The following is a 6,278-nucleotide window of genomic DNA, read 5'->3' on the forward strand; positions in this document are numbered from 1 at the left end:
ATACATCCTCCCACCAGCAAAGATACACATAATGTGCAGCCAAGGTTCTAGTTATACAAACAAAATACATCCTCCCACCAGCAAAGATACACATACTGTGCACAGGGTTCTAGTTATAAGAACCCAATACATCCTTCCACCAGCAAAGATACACATAATGTGCAGCCAGGGTTGTAGTTATAAGAACACAATACATCCTTCCACCAACAAAGATACACATAATGTGCAGCCAGGGTTCCAGTTCTAAAAACCCAAAACATTCTTCCCCTAGCAAAGATATATACACTGTCCAGGCAGGGTTCCAGTTATAAAAACTCAAATCACCCTTCCACCAGCAAAGATACACATACTGTGCAGCCTGCTTCCCTTTTTAATACACAGGAATGTTTAACCGATAACAATACGAGGGGTTGATGACTTGGCATCAAGTCCTGACCTTGGCATCCCTGCTGCCCTAAGCCATGTCCTATGTTGGCTATGCAAACATCTGGCCCTGATCATCAATCTCCTAATTGGTCAGTTTGTGATCCACCATGTACCTCAGCAAATAAATCTTTAATAAAATACATTTTTTACAAGGCTTTGGAGAGGTATCTCATATTGCTCACAAGATGTTCTAAATGCAGCCTTACATAAGACACACATGCACTTATTGAAAGATATCAAAAGCTGTTTATGATTAGTGGGAAGAGGGCATCTTCAGTGAAATAAAATGGACTGCCAAGCAGTTGTGGACAGTAATTGTAGACAGACACCAACAATAGTTTGAAAATTAATTTTAATGTGTCACAATATAACTGGAAAAATATAATTTGTTCATATCCTGAATACTGGGAACCACTTTGTGCATGTTGGGAATGCATGTTGCATGCTCTGTTTTGGCACTTGTGTAAACTATCAGGCACTCATGTGCTTTTATGGTCTTTTGGCATCCAGTACACATTTTTTTCCTGTATCTGCTTCAAAGTCTGCTGATTTCCAACAATCTCTGGTTTGCCAGAAATATGGTCCAAGTAAATGGGGAATACATCATGCTTGTTTTATCTCGCCATCATGCAAAGTAATGTTTTTTAGCTCCTATGTATGCTGATCTATTAACTTCTGCACCAATGACAATCATAGAAGTTTGAGTTCAACATGTAAAAATACTAGAACAAACAGATTTGTTCATTTTGCCACAAGTCCTTCAGTTGCTAATGCAGCATCTAAGACTGGGTAACCACTCCAACCACTTCTAAGAATTAGGTAATTCCATATAGAAGTTAAAAAAAAACAGTTTCAAGCTTTCAGCATATGCCTGCACAAGCATTTGCAAAGGCTTGAAAAAGCCTGTTATCACTCCTGAAAACCGCTGGGTGCCTGGGAGCAGTAAACAACACAATTTTGTACCTGCTAGTCTAATCATAGCCTAGTAAAATCAGCATCATAACATTTATAGTCAGTTTCACTACTCTATGAAAACATCCACTTTATTTTTTTCCCCAATAGACAGTTTTATTGACTTTTTTGCTATTGACTACATTTTTCTTGGTTTTTGTTTTATGCATTTTTCACTTGTGACAAAAACTCTTCTACTGCCATTATTTAGTACAATAAATAATACATAAATCAGTTTAGTCTGTACCTGTCTAGTGTCACCCAAGTCACTGTGGAGGAACGGAAATCTTAGCAAAGCTACTTAATTATACCAAGCCAGGTTTAACTGACAGAAAGCACAAATGTACAAATTACAACAGCAATGTTCTTGTGCCATCTATCCTGGAGAATATATTATAGAGTAGGCAATGTTTAAGTGATTTGGACAGCATTACTGAAGGTATTTACAGGCAGCATTTTTCAAGTTGTGTTTGCACTTGACATCTCCTTACAGCTCTCTGGCAAGTGGCCCGGGAAATTTCCCAGCAGGCTTCCACCAGGAGACAAGACAATTATATGATATCATAGATTTGGCTGGAAGTGTCCATATTATGGAAGTAATAACCTTGTGGGTTCTGTGCTCTGTATTTGCAGGATAGTGGTTAGCACAGTGGTGAGTGATGCAGGGCCAAAGGAAAGTTTGTTCATATTATTCCAAAAGCCCAAAAAAAACTTGTATTGTGCATAAGACAGTAACAAAGTCAATTATCTAAATCATTGCACACAATTATTAGAAGGCTACAGAAAATCATTTTTGCAGGGTATGATTGATAAACAGACTAAAATAATACCATTGCTGGTATAATCCAAAAATAATTTTAAGGGGCATATGTATAGGCATAAAATGGGATGTTTACTAAACATTCACTGATGGTGAATCAATAATGGTTATTTAAAACACATGTACCAGGTAGATTCACCAACAGTGACTGCTTGGTGAAATACCTTAATATAGTACATAACCATTATATAATAAATATCAATAAATAAATGACAAAATTGCTTTCTCTATAGGACTAAACAAAGCTAAACTTCGGCCCGGAACCTAAAAAATTTGAATTACTCGACTAGTGGAGGATGTACATTTTGCAGTTATCCAGAAAAAAGGTGTACAGCTGTTATTATGGAACAGGAGGTTAAAGAACTGCATCGCAATGAAAAAAATATTTAATGTACAGTGCTACATAATATGTTGGTGCTACATAAATCCTGTTTATTAATAATATTAATTAAAAAAACTAGAAGAAAGTGGAAGATTTACAAGTAATGCAGGAAGGGATAACATACTGGAATGTTAACAAAATCAGAAATTAAGAACAAGTTTTTTCAAGAATAGAACAGATAGAGTTCAAAAAGACCAATAGAATATTCTGTTTTCCGCCTGAGCAAGCCTAGTATCATCAAAACAAAGAAAAGGATGTATGTGTGGGAATTGGCCAAGAGGATGGAAAACCTGGAGTTATACGGGTTTTAATTCCTAAAAAATTATGATGTGTTTATACAGCAAAGTAATGTTTAAATTTTGCTTTGTGGAGTTCTGTTTTGAAGCCAAAATCCAGTTCTTACAGTGATTATTATCAGGTAGCTAATAGTTGCTCTGCAACCAGCAATCACAGATAAATGTGCACAGTCAGATATATTTTTGTGGGCAGAAAAGGAATTTGCTTCATTATAATATTTTCTTTACATAAAAGGTAAACAAATAATAAAGAATTGATTAGTTAATAAGTCTGTACATATTACAAATAATATATATTATATTCCTGCATAGCATTTATGATGAGTATAGAGCCGATCTCTTACTGCTTTTTTTTTCTCCACTATTTCAGACCTATAAGGCACCAGTTGACCAGCTGGATCAGCAATATCACTTTGCCTAATTTTGGTATTGTTCAGTAGAAACCAGACCTATCATCAGAGGATTTTTAGCAAGTGTCCACGCTTTTCATTGTTTATCATACCGTTGCTTTATACTTTTTAGAGATTGCAGTTCAAACCTTGGTTTTATTCTTCCTGACTGACAAAAGTCACAGGATGACAAAAAGTTTAATGTAAGCTTTAACCTGGTGAATTCATTTTTTTTATATTATATTATATGCTTTATTCAAATGAAAAAAGATGGACATTTTATAGTAAACCAGAAGAGACTTGTAGTGTCAAGAGAGATAAAATACAAGAAGATAAGTGTCAGCACCTCAAACAATACAAATCTAATGTACAAGCCTAATAATTAAGCTTGATTGGGGTATGAGCCCTGGTAAAGGTAATTATATCAATTTTTTATTTTTATTCTTGTTTTCAATTTGATGAAAATTACATAAATATGCTGTTTTTTTAAACATCAGATATGAAAGTTTAACATGGGATGTTGATTGTTCAATTGAAGTTTTTCTGTAGCTAACTGTGAAATTATTAGGTTCTAGAAATCCATATAAAAGAAGGATTATTATGTTTATTATTATGTCAATAATCTTTGACAATCTATATGCAATATGCTTATATCTTGTATTTGTACATTATAGAAATCATACAATCTCTGCAAATTTATATCCCTGAAGAAGCCTATGACAGGCGAAACGCTTTGGGAATCATGCGACCGTAACAGGTCCCTTTCTTACCTTGTTTTCAATCTTTATATGTACTTTGTATGACATTGGAAGAAGTCTTATGTCTAGATTAAAGTATCCAAGCCCTGTGACAATAACAGGCATTTGGATATTGAACTTAAAATAAATATGTACCTTTGATGCATGTACTAATTTGAAAAGTTTGTAACTTGAAAAATACACACTTGACTTATTTTTGCACAAAAACCTCCTGAGCCTGAAACCTCTTTCTTTCCCCCTCTTCCCCCTATACATATACTATGAGCTCTCAATTTCTTATTGCTAATAAAAACTTAAGGATTAGCATAAAAAATAAGTACCTTTGTGAGAGTTTCCATTTACTTCCTGCCCTAGAGAAAATCTTCTGTAGTGAGGGAAATGCTCCTATTAGAGTGTTGTCTGTGGAACAAATGTCCCCATTGAAAGATTTTCTTTATGTCCTCTGGATAATTCTAAAATACGGAATTTCCCCTCATTTTCCCTCTCCATGACAGTGGTCACAAGTACAAATAGAGGGATGAATCTGCCCAACCAGTGATGAAAATGCACGTTTACCTAGTTTGTGTAATATTATACATTATCATGATAAGAATTGATTGATCTCATCGTCCATATTTTAGTTGTCATGAATGGTACTTTAAAAAGTTCCTAAACAGCCTAAGAACCTAGTAATGACAAAGGGTGGATGTGTTTATCCAAATTCAAAACAACTGCATCTGCTCATCTAGCTATGCACTAACTGGCCTTGTTTTATATAGTGTCAGTGTTCCAAAAGGGGCTTTACCTTTGTTGCAGTTGAAGGAAAAACGACAGGTTCTCTTTTGTAAGAAACCCCTGCCTCATCCACTGTTGCGTACCTTCCTGAGCCCATCAACCATCCAAAAACGTGAGCCCATCCTAACCCTACATAAACTCCATTCTGCATCATTTTGGAGTTTACTGACAAAGTATCTTTCTAGGAAATGGCTGCTCAGGCATAGCACTGCATGTATTAGGAAGGTAGCATAATTCTTCAGAACTTGTAGACATGACAATTTCCTGAGACCTCTGATGGAGCAATAGAGTGTAACAAAGGTAAGAATCAGCAGATGTGAGAAATGTCCTTAAAAGACAAGTCACATTGCCCTGAATTGACAAAGTGACAGATTTATTTTTTATATATTTAATAAAAATATATTTAATATTTTGTGTTGCTATGTCTGAGCACTTGGTCATACTTTAGTTTTTAAGGTGAAAAGATTATTGTCCTGCTCAACAGTCTAAGCTTCCAGGTATGCGCTATCTGCAAACTTGTATAAGGACAAAAGTGGTACTTGTCAGTCCTATTATGTAGGGCACAGTTGCAGTGTCACATTAGCTCCAATCTGTTTGAGATACAGAGTACTGTATTCCCTGTATGGATGTGTTTGTTTTCAAAACTTATTGGATTGTACTAAATGGAAAAACATTCTCGAAAATGGCAATATACAAATGTTGGTTTGCTGCATTCTGCCAGTTTTGTAACTTTTTTATACTAAATCTATTTATAGTGATTACACATTTCTTAAATGCCTCTGCCAGCCCAAGCTGAATGTGGACACAGTAGAACATTGCAGCACATAATCCCTTTATGACTCATCCTTGCTAACGAGAGAAATACACATCTACCATGCAATAATAAATAATGACCACAGAACGTTTGCAAGACACTGAACTGCGCAATTAAAAAGCACATATGCTTGTTATGATGACAAGAGTAAAGCTTAAAATACGTTTTAAGAAAATATTTTCACAAAAGCAAACCTAATTCAAAGGATTTTGTGGACAGACATTGATGTATTTTGTATCAAATATTCAAATGTATAAATTTACATATCCGACAAAGAAATACTCACTGCAGCTACCTTGCATCCACACCCAATGGTCCTTCGCAGTTTTGCAAATCGCCTAATCCATGATTTAAAAGTAATGGAGCCCATATGTCAGATGAAAGCATAAACAACATACATGAAGCCTTTATGCATTTTATGCTATTGAGTTTTGTCATCAGGCTTGGGGAGCCCTATGTTGGTGTTATAAGGGTGTTGGAGAAGGCAGGATTCAAAACTTTTTTGGTTTCACATACAAGAAAAAAGGCCTACCATAATGTGACACTACCTGTCGCTTTCTGCTGCGCTCCCGACCATTATCCTGCACCTGTGTGCCCTGCTAACCTTCCAGACTTTCCTGATCTCACAAGTGTGTGGGCAATCATGCACACTCTGACACAGCACAGGT

This window comes from Pyxicephalus adspersus, chromosome 10 (genome assembly GCF_032062135.1).
Source record: "Pyxicephalus adspersus chromosome 10, UCB_Pads_2.0, whole genome shotgun sequence".
NCBI classification, from domain to species: domain Eukaryota; kingdom Metazoa; phylum Chordata; class Amphibia; order Anura; family Pyxicephalidae; genus Pyxicephalus; species Pyxicephalus adspersus.